The sequence below is a fragment of the Rhinatrema bivittatum genome, chromosome 6 (genome assembly GCF_901001135.1).
Source record: "Rhinatrema bivittatum chromosome 6, aRhiBiv1.1, whole genome shotgun sequence".
NCBI lineage: Eukaryota > Metazoa > Chordata > Amphibia > Gymnophiona > Rhinatrematidae > Rhinatrema > Rhinatrema bivittatum.
The window spans coordinates 320,425,065-320,438,495 of record NC_042620.1 but is presented as its reverse complement, the minus strand read 5'-3'; the positions used below and the strand labels follow the sequence as shown (position 1 = coordinate 320,438,495).

At 47.7% G+C, this 13,431-nt stretch overlaps 1 protein-coding gene and 1 long non-coding RNA gene across 3 annotated transcripts in view; one reads left to right on the top strand and one right to left on the bottom strand.

Moving 5' to 3' along the window:
- Positions 1 to 13,431, top strand: part of RNF128 (ring finger protein 128) — a 244,334-nt gene that overhangs the window by 42,096 nt on the left and 188,807 nt on the right. The gene's annotated exons all lie outside the window — the stretch shown is intronic.
- Positions 1 to 13,431, bottom strand: part of LOC115094480 — a 67,510-nt gene that overhangs the window by 18,864 nt on the left and 35,215 nt on the right. The window contains exon 1 of one of the 2 annotated variants that reach the window (XR_003857564.1): positions 9,576 to 9,668. The exons of the other annotated variant lie outside the window; for it this stretch is intronic. This is a non-coding gene — a long non-coding RNA (uncharacterized LOC115094480). Of the gene's footprint in view, positions 1 to 9,575; positions 9,669 to 13,431 lie in introns of those variants that run through there. 2 annotated transcript variants of the gene reach the window in all.

Here is a 13,431-nt window from a genome sequence, read left to right as displayed (position 1 = left end):
GCAGCACAGTGCTGAAGATATGGTGCTGCCTGCAGCGGCAGCCTGCTGGCAGGGTAAATTGTGATTGAATAAAGAAATTAGCAGGATTGCTGAGACTTGGGGCACTAAGATTTAGAATCAGGGTACAAGCCCCATGTGCCCTGTGATAATGACACCCCCCCCTACTCCTAGGTAGTGCCCTGTGGCACCTAGAGGGACCTATAGTCCACAGCATTCATGTGAGAATGCTAATGGAATGTGCAGCATTGTCCGGCTGAGAATATTGATAAGAAAGGTTCCTGTGAAAGGATGTCAGTACAGATAAGACCTTACTTTTAAGAAGTGACTAAGTCACTTGTGATGTTTGAGAATCTGATTAAAATCTGAAGCATGTAATGGAGGAAAATGAACCTCTGCTCATATCTGCTGGTGATTCCTGTGATTCGTCCATTTGGTGATTTTTTTTATTTTTATAATTATTGTGCTATTGACTGCAGGTAAACCCGGAAGAATAACCACTTCTGTCTTTGAAGATAACTATGAGTAAGATTTTATTACTTAATCCCAGGGCATGGGTTCATAGTGTGAGTCTGCCAATCAAAGGAAGGAAGGATTGCTGTTTATAGAGGTGCAGTCTCAGCGGGGGATGGGAGGAATTGGTACGTTCCCCTGTCCAGCCCTTGCCTTTGGGCCAGGCCCACTACACTCTAGGCCAGAGCTTTCCAAACTTTTCATGTTGGTGACACACTTTTTAGACAAACATAATTTCGTGACACAGTAATTCAGTCTACCAGCAAACCAGAAGTTAAAGGTTAAACGAACAAAATGTATTTCAACAATTTATGTATGTTTCCTTAAATATATACATAAATAAAATGTTTCACAACACAACCTATCTCATAATAAATATTTGCAGGCTTCCACTTCCTCCATGCTGATCTTGTACATTGTGAGATCGGCATAGAGAAAGTGCTACTCTTGCACATTCCCAAAGATTACATGTGCCAATCACTAAAAAGTAATTTTTTTTTTTACCTTTGCTGTCTGATCTTAGTTTTCTAATCGGTTGGTCACAGGCTTTTTTTTCCACCTTTCCTTTCTTGTTTTTTTGCCAATTCCTTTTACAGGGTCTTTTTTCTATTTCTTTTCTCTCCATCTGTCTTCCCTCAAACACACAATCAGGTTCTCATTCTCACACGCTATCTCACACATTCTCACACACACAGGCTCTCACTCACATGCAATCTCACACATCCACAGCTCTCACTCTCACATGCCTCTCTCTCATACATATATACATACTGTCTCTCTCATGCACATGCTGTCTCACTCTCACACACACAGGCTCTCTCACTCCTACATGCTCTCTTGCTCAAGCACAGGCTCTCACTGGCACATGCTGTCCCTCTGCACGGGTTGCCGAAGGATGGGCTCTTCAGAGGCCCTGATCTTCCCTGGCCGTGACATGGGATCTGCAGCGGCCCTGCTATCGGGTTTCCTCCTCTTCTCGGGCTGCCGCGACGTGGGATCCGCAGTGGCCCTGCTATCGGGTTTCCTCCTCTTCTCGGGCCGTCGCGACGTGGGATCCGCAACGGCCCATTAATGCTGCTCTTCTTCTGTACGCAGCAGATGCTCCTCCTCCTTCCTGCCCACGCGGCTCCGGCAACGTTTTTCTTCCAGGGCTGCACAGGCAGGAAGGAGGAGGAGTGAACGTGACCCTTTTCTTCGGGCCGTGGTGATGTAAGCTCCACCACTGCCCGCCGATCTTCCTGCTATAGTTCCCTGCTTCCGCCGGCCCTGTGGACCGGGTGACACACCTCCACACTACAGGCGACACATTAATGTGTCCCGACACACACTTTGGAAAGCTCTGCTCTAGGCTCAACCAATTTTGAGATTTTGAACCTAAGTGGGCATATTTATTGTGTAGTTTTGGCTGGGTGGGAGGTCTGCGTGAAATGTGGGTAGTTCAGGCTCAAAAAAGAGCAGAATTAGGGTACAGAGAAGGGCAATCAAAATGATAAAGGGGATGGAACAATTCCCCTATGAAGAAAGACTAAAGAGGTTAGGACTCTTCAGCATGGAGAAGAGACGGTTGAGGGGAGATATGATAGAAGTCTATAAAATTATGAGTGGAATGGAACAAGTAAACATTAATCTGTTGTTTGCTCTTCATTGTGTGACCAGGGGACACATAATGAAGTTATTAGGTCATACATTTAAAACTAATAAGAGAATTTTTTTTTTTTACTTGTGCATAATTAAGCGCTGGAATCCGTTGCCAGAGGATGTGATGAAAGCTATTAGTGTAACTGCATTTAAAAAAGGTTTGGACAAGTTCCTGGAGGAAAAGTCCATTAATCATTATTAAGGTAGAGTTGCAGAAATCCACTGCTTATTCTTGGGATAAGCAGATTAGGATCTATCTGGAACTTGGGATCCTGGCAGGTACTTGTGACCTGGATTGGCCACTGTTGGAAACAGGATACTGGGCTTTATGTACCCTTGGTCTGACCCAGTATGGCAAGCCTTATGTATGTTCTCAAGATCCAGGAGGCTCTCTTTGACCTGAAGAACGACTGGGCTGACTGATGGAGTAATTGGTAAAACTGGTAATTTCAATTATGTGTGCATGTTTTAAAATATACCAATCGACTCCTGTAAATAAATACGACTTTATTTTTGTATTTAAAATATACGTGCATATATTTTAAAATGGGTAGGAAAAGTATGTGCTTTCAATGCATTGTGTGGATTTGCGCATAAGCCTACATGTGTGCATATGTTGTACACATACGTGCATTTTCTAATATATGCAGGTTATAAAATACCATCTAAGATCTGCGCATGGCTATATATTTTCATTCATCCATTTTATTGCATTTTTAAACCACCATTCAGATAAAAAATCTTCCAAAGCCATGTACAAAATTGCATATTGTGCACTATTCATAAAAAGCACATGCTAGTTTCTGAAACTGAAAAAAAGGAAAAATTGCCCAAATGATAGAACAGAAAAACACAGAATGAAAAATGTTGCTCTGTACACACCTAGAGGCTAATGGCAACTTTGAAAAGGCTACAGCCTTCCATGGCCAAGAGGGACCAAAGTGTGCATGTGACAATATCCCAAGCACTCCACAAATCTGAGCTGTATGGTAGGGTGGCAAGAAGGAAACCATTGCTCTCAAGAAAGCCCACCTTGAACAGGAATACAGTCTGTCACCATTTTAGCAAAAAAAATGTTATGGTCTGACAAACCTAAAATAGAACTTTTTGGCCTGATTGCAAAGCGTTGGGTTTGGTGCAAACCCAACACAGGACATCATTCAAATAACATCATCCCTATTGTGAAGCATGGTGAGGGCCACATTATGTTATAGGGACGTTTCTGATTGGCAGGCACTGAAGCACTTGTCAGGATAGAAGGGACAATGAATGTAGACTCTGCCCTGTACAAGAAAGCTGAAACGAGGACAGAGGTTCACCATTCTGCATGAATGCTACATAGGAGTGGGCCAAGTCGGAGACCTGACCTGGAATGACTTGAAGACCGCTCTGCATCAGATCTCCCCAAGGATCCTGACAGAGATGGAACAGTTTTGTAAAGAAGAATGGTCTAATATTGAGCTTCTACCAAGCAGTGACTCGGGAAGGGGAAGGAGGAGAGATTTATCTAATTGTTGGATTTCAATTTTGTCTCAGATATGTATATGCTTTGTCCCCCCAATAAAACATTTCTGGCCCTGAAAAGTGTGGAGTATTGTGTGTTGATTAGTGGGAAAAAATATTTAAATGCAAATTAAGCCTGACGCAAGGACACAACGAAATGTGAAAAATGTTCAAGGGGCTGTAGATCAATAAACCCCACATAAGCTCTCTCAGAAAAGTTCTCATGTAACAGCAGAATTAGAAGATGCAGCGCCACCATGCAACTTGTTGTGGTTGTTGTACCTTTTTTTATTCCTGTAGGTTTTTCAGTGTAAGTTTTTTTTCTTTTGAGTACCAACCAGCAGAGGGTGTTAAACACTTTTCTAATTCTGTATTTTCATTTCTTCTGCCACATCTCAGCTTTTTTTTTAGTTCATTCATTTGAGCCATTTGGTACAGGATGCAGTCTTCTTATTTCACAGGTGGTAGACTGGTTTTATTATCTATGAGCAGAGGAAGCTAATGGGATGCAAATTGAGCAGGAGTTTAAAAAAAAAAATCATGCTGAACCGAAAAATAACTGTTAAAAATAAGAGTTACACTGAAAGTCCATACTAATGCAGAAAAGTACTTTAAAAGGTACTTTAAAAATCTTGGAAGGGGAAAAGAGTGTGGTCAAAATGATCTTGCATGCAGGGCATGCCAAGTGAAATGAAAGGGAAGCTTTCTGAGGCAAACACCTACAGCCACATGTTATGCGCTTCTGGCACTGGGCATCCCAACTTGGGCACAAAAGAGTGTAAACTGTGTGTCTGCAGATGCCTTCCCCAGAGAGCTTACCCTTTCATTTCACTTGGCCTGCCTTGCCTAAATGGCCATCCATGCAAGATTGTGCCCAAGTTGGGATGCACAGCACCACTCTTACATGCAAGAACCTTTTGGTCATACTCCTTCCAACTTCCAGCACCTGCCTCTGTGGGTTGGGCACCTACAGCTAAACAATATGTACTGCACTGTGGCACAATGACCTTGCATTTGAGATTGGCATCGTGCCTCCCAGCTTGGGCACAATCTCGAATGCAAGGCCACTTTTTCAAGGGGAGGAAAAGCATGGAAAAGGGAAGGGGGACAGGGGAAGAGAGGGGTAGGGGAAAAGAGAAGGATCAAAAAGGTATGGGGATGAGTGCACCACACACCGACCCCCACTATTCAACCATCTCCTACTTTCCCAGGGGGTAGATGCTGGGCAAGGATGTGATGCAGATGGTGGATTTTGCAGGAGTATGCAGAATTGCCAGCTTCTTAACAATATTATCACTGACCTGCATCTGCCGCCACTCTGGGAACCTTGACCTCTGCCTCCCCCCTTCCCTAGTATCTCAAAGGGAGGGTCTCCCACTCAGCAAAATTCCAAAGGGGAATGCCCCACACCTTGGACCTCGTGGTAATTGGGGTGGGTGTGTGGGGGATTGATTCTGCCCTGAGTTTACTCCTTTGCATGCAGGGACTTGTAGTCTTGCTTTCCTTAGGGTCCGCAATCAGGAGATGAGAACTACAAGCCCCTGCTTGCAATGGGGTAAACCCAGGAATGGATCAACTCTGGTAGGCAAATCTGGAGCCAGTCAGCAACCCTATAAGTGTCTCCCAGCAAGTCCACTGTCACAAAAAGCTGTTTCTAGGGAAAAATCAGCTTTTAATTACCCACCAATAATATAGCCATAGAGTGTGTTCTATCCAATCATTGCCCACTTTTGGGATTGGGTGCGTGTTCAGGTGAAGACCTGGACAAAGGAGCTAATTAAAGAAGGACAGTACTTTATCCTTAAACCCTTGTCCACACTGCTGCACACCTGTACACTTCCTGTGGTGCATGCCTGTCCGCATATGTTGCAAGCCAGATTAGCTTCTGAGGACTTATTGGTAACTTGTTGAGAGCAGTCTGCCAGATTTTCTCTCAGAAAGCTATTTGCTGTCCCAGGGCTGATTACAGATGTACGTGGAAGGGGTGGAACTGTTTCCAGCCTAGCATGAGGAGTAGTTGAACTCCCTGCTTGTCTTGCCAGGCCTGGGAGCAGACACCAAGAAGTGACAACGGAGAGAGGCTGCACGTTTCTGCCACACATGATTGACAACCTGCCACAGAGTCAGCATGGGCAGGAAAGGGTGCCTGCCTTCAGTCTGGGCTCTCTGCTCCAGCTCCCTCCCCTGGTAAACAGCCTGAAGGGAACAGGTGGCGGTAGGGTTTGAGGCTGAAGCTGCAGCAGATGAAAGAAGAGGCAGGCTGCTCCCTAAACCAGTCCCTTTCTTTCCATTCCCCCCCTGCCCCCTTTTCCTGTCCTGAAGGGGTGATGTTGGGGCTGACAGAAAAAGTATTTTGAACATTTGATGCCTCAAAGATCTCTTAAATCAAACCAAGGTTGATTTTGATAAAATTCCTGGATGAGGTGATGCCCCTTTAGAAGAATTTCATCTTTCTGCAAAGATTCTTACACCTGCATATGGGCCAATCAATCAGACGCTATTTACAAAGACCTGGATATATTTTTGGAAATCTGCAAATGCTGGTGTGGTACAGCTGGCAAAGAGGGCATTAATTTAAACTTTCAGAAGTTTTGATGCCTGGCACTATTGCTGACAGGTTTCAAACTTGTGCTGATTCAGCCCCTTTTGTGTCTGCTGCCATGTGCCAGATATATGCACACGTACTTTTCTGTGTAATTAACAGCATGAGAAACTGCTGATGTTGAGAAATATTTAGCATACAGCAGCTCATATAATCAGAAAGACAATAAGGACTTTCTCAAGAAATTATAAAAAAAAAAAAAGATGGTTGCACAATTTAATTTCAAAACAAGTGATATTTCACAGTTAAAAGTTTGTTTGTATATAGTTTGAATATTTAAAAACAAACAATATGAATGGTTCTCATTTTTTAAAAACTGAATTTTATTTTTTTTTTTGCATAGTCAGAGGTGTGAATCTTTATACAAAATTATAAATATCTGCCCCATAATTACTGCAGAATCTTGAAAAATCTGCCACATGAAACTGGGAGCTCTGCACATGCATAAGGCCTGAGCTACTTTATTCCTTTTATGCTGGATATTTAGTTTTGCAATGTATATGTGAGAAGTGTGGGTTGAACTGATTTGGCATTATGGATTTCTGAATCCAGAATGATTTGTAGGTTGCTTAACAAGTCCAAGCTGTGTCTCATGTGACAGTCATCCATTGTGAATGATTGCATTTCAAAATAAAATCCATAGCAGAAGTAGAAAATGTGTAACATAATTCTGATCGCTATAATGAGCTCAGGTTGTTTATTGTCTGGGATATAAACAGTCTCAGCAATTATATGTAGGGGTCCTGTCTGCCCTATAGTAGGTGGTATGTGTGTATGGCCGGGAACAATTGTAATTGCTTCAGCTAGCATAACACTGGAAATGTAACTCCTGGCTCTAAGGTAGAGTATATTCACATTTCTAGTGATCAATGGTATTCTACTGCTGTGTCCAGTGTGTTAGAAGCAGCTAGACACTACCACATAGGCACAGCTTTAGAATACTACTGGCCACAAGAAATTGAGTTTTCTCTGTCTCAGACCCAGGAGTTACATTTTCAGTGTAAGATCTCTGGAACAGGCACCAATCACAAGTTTTCTTGCACTTTCAGATCAGCTGAACAGTATGCACTTTGGACAATGCCGACGTGCATATTGTTCAGCTGTAGACGCCCACCCCAGAGAGCTTACTTTTTTATTTTACTTGCCATTCCATGCCAAAATGGCTTTGGATGTGCACAAAAGTCTGCGTGCACAGCACCAATCTTGCATACAATACCATTTTGGCAAGGCATGGCAAGTGAAATAGAAGTGTAAGCTCCCTGAGGTGTGCACCTGCAGCTGAACAGTACACAAAAATCAGGATACACAGCACCAGTATACTGTTCAGCTGTAGGTATCTGCCCCAGAAAGCTTACACTGGAAATTTAACTTCTGGGTCTAAGGTGCAGTAAACTCACATTTCTGATACCAATGTTATTCTATTCCTGTGCCCAGAGTGGTAGAAGCAGCTTAGACAGTTTCATATAGGAACAGCAGTAGAATAACATGGCCATCATAAATGTGAGATAAGAACTAGGGATGTGAATTGTTTATCTGACGATTGAAAATATTGTCCGATATTTTCAATATCGTCAGATATTGGGGGGTCCCCAATAGCGATAAGAAACCCCACGATTAATTTAGTGGGTTTTCTTATCGTTATTGGGGGGGGGGGGGGGGCGGGAAGAAAGGACACAACCTAAAAACACTGTTACAACCTTGGCTGCAGTGCAACCGCCTCACCACCAGGGGTCCCTCTAGTGCTGGCTCTCCTGACAGGCCCAGTCCATCTCCCCTGTCCACTCTATGTTCTGGGTGTGCCCTTATAACCCTGCCTGACAGTTGCCTCGGTGCTTCGGCATCGAGCTCACCTGGGCTCCCTGTTCTAGCCTTGCGCGGCCTTTGGGCCCTTTCCTTGCCTCGCCCTGCGCGGCCTTTGGGCCCTTTCCTTGCCTCGCCCTGCGCGGCCTTTGGGCCCTTTCCTTGCCTCGCCCTGCGCGGCTTTTGGGCCCTTTCCTTGCCTCGCCCTGCGCGGCCTTTGGGCCCTTTCCTTGCCTCGCCCTGCGCGGCCTTCGGGCCTTCTTCCTTGCTTTTCATACCTGACCTATGGGCCTTCTGTGTGTGTGTGGCCTACGGGCCTTCTGACCTGCCTTGCCCCGCTTACGGTGTGTGGCCTACGGGCCTTCTGTGTATGTGTGGCCTACGGGCCTTCTGACCTGCCTTGCTCTGCTTACGGTGTGTGGCCTACGGGCCTTCTGACCTGCCTTGCCCCGCTTACGGTGTGTGGCCTACGGGCCTTCTGTGTATGTGTGGCCTACGGGCCTTCTGACCTGCCTTGCTCTGCTTACGGTGTGTGGCCTACGGGCCTTCTGTGTGTGTGTGGCCTATGGGCCTTCTGACCTGCCTTGCTCTGCTTATGGTGTGTGGCCTACGGGCCTTCTGACCTGCCTTGTCCTGCTTACTGTGCCCTGACCCAGCCTGAACCTAGACACTGCTATCTGCCGCCTGCCCTGACCCAGCCTGGACCCAGACCCTGCTACTTGCCGCCTGCCCTGACCCAGCCTGGACCCAGACCCTGCTACTTGCCGCCTGCCCTGACCCAGCCTGGACCCAGACCCTGCTACTTGCCGCCTGCCCTGACCCAGCCTGGACCCAGACACTGCTACTTGCCGCCTGCCCTGACCCAGCCTGAACCTAGACACTGCTATCTGCCGCCTGCCCTGACCCAGCCTGGACCCAGACACTGCTCTTGCCGCCTGCCCTGACCCAGCCTGGACCCAGACTCTCTTCTAGCCATTCTTGCCTCTCTCAACCTGGAGCCACCCTTCTGGGTGGCGTTCACGACTCCTGACAGGAGCCCAGTCGTAACAGTATGCCGAAGCCATTCACATTGGGAGAGACAGAAAGGACTCAGTATTCAGACGGTGAGTCTCCACGCTTTATTATCTGTACCATTTGTCAAACTCTGAATTATCCTACTTACCTGAACTGTTTAGCTTGTCAGCTCTCGGACCAGGAGCACTGGATATGCAGCAACTGTCACAAAAGGAATGTGTCTGTATACCAAGAATGCCTTAATTGTAATTCTCCCAAACCAGGCTGGTGGAAGTGTCTCTGTCTTCCTTGTCTTTTGCCTCCAGGCAAACCCTGCCCCTGCTGCACAGCTAACGGGCCATCGTCTTCTCAGAAAGATTCAGCCAGAGCTATTACACTTTGCCCTGCTTCTAGCGCAGCTAGGAATGTTTTCACCCTGGCCAGTTTACTAACAGAAGATTGTAGCATAACTTTTCACAAAACTTCTCACCAAAAAGCAACTTATACTTCAGGAAAACCAAAAACTTACCTGGCCAAGAGAACTTCTAGGACTTCCGTTCTAGAATCTCAAACACAAAAACAGATGGAACTAATTAACCCGAGCAGGGCTCTGCTTCCCACAGCTGCTGAACAGCCTGTAACGAGCACCTTCCCTAGACTAGAACTGCCTGTGCCTTCTCTAAAATGCTCCTCCAGAAACAAAATCAGGAGCTTCAGACTTTGGCTCGAGGTATCAAGCCCTTGGCAGTACAATCTGTGTCTTCCATGTACACTACTTCTAACCTTGCTGCTCTGCCATCTGAGTCTGCTACATCACCCCGAGAGAGGCCCAAGCCTGCTGTTTCACCCCGTGAGGGGTCCGAGCCTGCTCCAACGCCCGGAGAGGTGTTCGAGCCGGCTACAACGCCCCGAGTGGGGTCCGAGCCTGCTTTATCGCCCCGAGAGGGGTCCGAGCCTGCTACAGCGCCCGGAGAGGTGTCCGAGCCTGCTACAGCGCCCGGAGAGGTGTCCGAGCCTGCTACATCGCCCGGAGAGGGGTCCGAGCCTGCTACATCGCCCGGAGAGGGGTCCGAGCCTGCTACAATGCCCCGAGAGGGGTCCGAGCCTGCTTCATCGCCCCGAGAGGGGTCCGAGCCTGCTTCATCGCCCCGAGTGGGGTCCGAGCCTGCTACAACGCCCGGAGAGGTGTTCGAGCCTGCTACAACGTCCCAGGAGGGGTCCGAGCCTGACGCCTTACCCCAGGAGGGGTTCTGGACTGCTTTACTGCCTCAGTAACGAGTTGAACCTGCCGCATCGCCCTCGGAGGGGTCTGATTTCGTTTTTGAGTACCCCCTGCTAAGATGGGACCCAGGAGGAAGGGGAGGCCTTGAGGAGGGGGTACTGTTACAACCTTGGCTGCAGTGCAACCGCCTCACCACCAGGGGTCCCTCTAGTGCTGGCTCTCCTGACAGGCCCAGTCCATCTCCCCTGTCCACTCTATGTTCTGGGTGTGCCCTTATAACCCTGCCTGACAGTTGCCTCGGTGCTTCGGCATCGAGCTCACCTGGGCTCCCTGCTCTAGCCTTGCGCGGCCTTCGGGCCTTTCCTTGCCTCGCCCTGCGCGGCCTTCGGGCCTTTCCTTGCCTCGCCCTGCGTGGCCTTCGGGCCTTCTTCCTTGCTTTTCATACCTGGCCTACGGGCCTTCTGTGTGTGTGTGGCCTACGGGCCTTCTGACCTGCCTTGCCCCGCTTACGGTGTGTGGCCTACGGGCCTTCTGTGTATGTGTGGCCTACGGGCCTTCTGACCTGCCTTGCTCTGCTTACGGTGTGTGGCCTACGGGCCTTCTGTGTGTGTGGCCTACGGGCCTTCTGACCTGCCTTGCTCTGCTTACGGTGTGTGGCCTACGGGCCCTCTGTGTGTGTGTGGCCTACGGGCCTTCTGACCTGCCTTGTCCTGCTTACTGTGCCCTGACCCAGCCTGAACCTAGACACTGCTATCTGCCGCCTGCCCTGACCCAGCCTGGACCCAGACCCTGCTACTTGCCACCTGCCCTGACCCAGCCTGGACCCAGACCCTGCTACTTGCCACCTGCCCTGACCCAGCCTGGACCCAGACACTGCTATCTGCCGCCTGCCCTGACCCAGCCTGGACCCAGACACTGCTCTTGCTGCCTGCCCTGACCCAGCCTGGACCCAGACTCTGTTCTAGCCATTCTTGCCTCTCTCAACCTGGAGCCACCCTTCTGGGTGGTGTTCACGACTCCTGACAGGAGCCCAGTCGTAACAAACACAACCTGACCCTTTAAAATGAGTTTGTTAGTATCCCCCCACCCTCCGGGACCCCCCCCCCCAAATTTTTTTTTAAATACCTGGTGGTCCAGTGGGGGTCCCGGGAGCATTCTCCCACGCTCAGGCTGTCGGCTGCCACTAATCAAAATGGCGCCGATGGCCCTTTGCTCTTACCATGTGACAGGGGCTATAGGTGCCATTGGTTGGCCCCTGTCACATGGTAAGTGCACTGGATGGCCCGTGCCATTTTTAAAGATGGCGCCGGCCGTCCATTGCGCCTACCATGTGACAGGGACCGGCCAATGGCACGGATACTCTGTCACATGCTAAGGGCAAAGGGCCATCCGCGCCATTTTGTTTACTGGCAGCCGATGGCCTGAGCGCTTAAGAATGCTCCTGGGACCCCCGCTGGACCACCAGGCATTTAAAAATTTGGGGGGGGGGGGGGTCCGGAGGGTGGGGGGATACTAAAAAACTCATTTTAAAGAGTCGGCTGTATTTTTTGGTTATCGGCTCGAGCGCAGCCGATTTAAAAAAAACAAACAAAAAAAACCCCCGATCGGACTGCAAGATAAAAATTTCACGATGTGAATCGGAACCCGAACCCGAACCGATACCGGTTTCCAACAGCAGCCAATCCAGGCCATAAGAACCTGGCAATACCCAAAAACTAAGTCTATTCCATGTTACCATTGCTAGTAATAGCAGTGGCTATTTTCTAAGTCAACTTAATTAATAGCAGGTAATGGACCTCTCCTCCAAGAACTCATCCAATCCTTTTTAAACACAGCTATACTAACTGCACTAACCACATCCTCTGGCAACAAATTCCAGAGTTTAATTGTGCGTTGAGTGAAAAAGAACTTTCTCCGATTAGTTTTAAATGTGCCACATGCTAACTTCATGTAGTGCCCCCTAGTCTTTCTATTATCCGAAAGAGTAAATAACCGATTCACATCTACCAGTTCTAGACTTCTCATGATTTTAAACACCTCTATCATATCCCCCCCCTCAACCATCTCTTCTCCAAGCTGAAAAGTCCTAACCTCTTTAGTCTTTCCTCATAGGGGAGCTGTTCCATTCCCCTTATCATTTTGGTCGCCCTTCTCTGTACCTTCCCCATCGCAATTATATCTTTTTTGAGATGCGGCGACTAGAATTGTGCACAGTATTCAAGGTGCGGTCTCACCATGGAGCGATAAAGAGACATTATGACATTTTCCGTTTTATTCACCATTCCCTTTCTAATAATTCCCAACATTCTGTTTGCTTTTTTGACTGCCGCAGTACACTGAACCGATGATTTCAATGCATTATCCACTATGACGCCTAGATCTCTTTCTTGGGTTGTAGCACCTAATATGGAACCTAACATCATGTAACTACAGCAAGTAGTTACATGATGTTAGTGCATCACCTTGCACTTATCCACATTAAATTTCATCTGCCATTTTTAAAGTGAGGACCGCAACTGAAAATGCTCTTGCTGTAAAGCAAATTCTACATATCTCATGGATTGAGGGCACATTCAATAGCATGTCTTGACTAGATCTAAGTACACTACCTGGTTTATATCAACTAAGCTTGTTTGTAAAATAAGCTGGTTTGTTTCTTCTGAAGGCAAGGAAGATCAGCATTAGAAGCTTAAATTTAATCTGCATGGTTATTAGCAACCAATGTAACATCTTTGGCATAGCTACAGCTTTATTGCACAGCGATGCAATTGTGAGCTCTTATGCTGTAGTGTGGTTGATGCAGCCTAGCAGGTGAACCCACTAGGCCCATGCCAACAGCTGACAGACATGCCATGGGCTGGGACTGAGCTAAATCTTCATCTATACCATCCCCACTCCCTGCAGTTTGAGCCCGTGGGTTCCAGGGGCTGGTAGGTCTTAGGCAAATGTTTCACAGGGCGGTCAAAGTTTGGATAATCCTGTGACGGGCTAAAATCAAGGCAGAGCATGATCATAGAATTACCAGGTTCAGGCAGAGGGTTGATGCAAGCAGCATTCAGGGTGTAGTCAAGGTCTGAGGCAGAGGTCTGTACCAGGCGGCAGACATAAAAGTGTTCCGGATCCATAACTGAGGGACTGAGACAATGCTGGGTAGGCTGGACAA